General features: G+C 38.4%; 1 protein-coding gene across 1 annotated transcript in view; it reads left to right on the top strand.

Annotated features, from left to right (window-relative positions):
* Positions 1 to 1,809, top strand: part of FAM110C (family with sequence similarity 110, member C) — a 24,119-nt gene that overhangs the window by 815 nt on the left and 21,495 nt on the right. The gene's annotated exons all lie outside the window — the stretch shown is intronic.

Here is a 1,809-nt window from a genome sequence, read left to right as displayed (position 1 = left end):
AAACTCTCAAGAGTCTTTTCCAACACCACACTTCAAAAGCATCAATTCTTCAGCGCTCAGCCTTCTTCACAGTCCAACTCTCACATCCATACATGACCACAGGAAAAACCATAGCCTTGACTAGACGAACCTTTGTTGGCAAAGTAATGTCTCTGTTTTTGAATATGCTATCTAGGTTGGTCATAACTTTCCTTCCAAGAAGTAAGCGTCTTTTAATTTCATGTCTGCAGTCGCCATCTGCAGTGATTTTGGAGCCCAGAAAAATAAAGTCTGACACTGTTTCCACTGTTTCCCCATCTATTTCCCATGAAGTGATGGGACCGGATGCCATGATCTTTGTTTTCTGAATGTTGAGCTTTAAGCCAACTTTTTCACTCTCGTTTTTCACTTTCATCAAGAGGCTTTTTAGTTCCTCTTCACTTTCTGCCATAAGGGTGGTGTCATCTGCATATCTGAGGTTATTGACATTTCTCCTAGCAATCTTGATTCCAGCTTGTGTTTCTTCCAGTCCACCGTTTCTCATGATGTACTCTGCATATAAGTTAAATAAGCAGGGTGACAATATACAACCTTGATGTACTCCTTTTCCTGTTTGGAACCAGTCTGTTGTTCCATGTCCAGTTCTAACTGTTGCTTCCTGACCTGCATACAAATTTCTCAAGAGGCAGATCAGGTGGTCTGGTATTCATTAGCATTAATCTAATATAATTTTGCATTATAACTAGAATGCAACAAAGCACTTAATAAAATGACTTAGTAATGTCATTTTTAAATTCCTCAGCTTGAATAAAAGAAGGCAAAGAACCCATTCATCAAAGATTTATATTTAGTAACTTTGAAAATTATAATTTAGCTTTCACATTACATTCAGGGATTGGCCATTATCTGTATGTGGAAACATATGTCAAGGTTTGTAAACAAAAATACTGCAATTAAACTTATGATTATGGAATGAAGTTAAAGCATGAAAATAAGTTATAAAAATCTGAGTGATGCATTTTAATAAGCATTTAAAGAAGTCACGGAAAAGCAGAGATGTCAATAATTAACCAACAAAATACATATACAAATCAATGGACAAACTTTTTTAAGGTTTTTTTTTCCCTTAAGGTGGACCATTTTTAAAGTTTTTATTGAATTTGTTACATATTGCTTCTGTTTTATGTTTTGGGTTTTTCACCAAGAGGCACGTGGCGTCTTAGCTCCCTTACCAGGAACTGAATCCACACCCTCTGCATTGGAAGGCAAAGTGCTAACCCTGGAGCCAGGGAGTCCCGACCGGCAAACTTCTATTGGTTACCTACTTGCAGACACTATGCTAGTTAGGGATTCAGTTATGGAAAAATAAAGGTTCTGGTCTTGAGGAACCTACATAATGTGATTAGGAAACAGTGCATAAAGTTTAAGAAACAGTACTTCTTTATTGACTATGCCTAAGCCTTTGACTGTGTGGATCACCACAAGCTGTGGAAAATTCTTAAAGGGATGGGAATACCAGACCACCTGACCTGCCTCTTGAGAAACCTGTATGCAGGTCAAGAAGCAACAGTTAGAACTGGACATGGAACAACAGACTGGCTCCAAATTGGGAAAGGAGAACATTTAGGCTGTATATCGTCACCCTGCTTATTTAACTTATATGCAGAGTACATCTCGAGAAATGCTGGGCAGGATGAAGCACAAGCTGGAATCAAGATTGCCAGGAGAAATGTCAATAATCTCAGATATGCAGATGACACCACCCTTGTGGGAGAAAGTGAAGAGGAACTAAAGAGCCTCTTGATGAAAGTGAAAGAAGAGAGTGGTGTC

The sequence above is a fragment of the Bison bison genome, unplaced genomic scaffold (assembly GCF_000754665.1).
Source record: "Bison bison bison isolate TAMUID 2011002044 unplaced genomic scaffold, Bison_UMD1.0 scf7180017864266, whole genome shotgun sequence".
NCBI classification, from domain to species: Eukaryota; Metazoa; Chordata; class Mammalia; order Artiodactyla; family Bovidae; genus Bison; species Bison bison.
The sequence above is the reverse complement of the archived record's forward strand: the minus strand, read 5'-3'. Positions and strand labels throughout refer to the sequence as shown.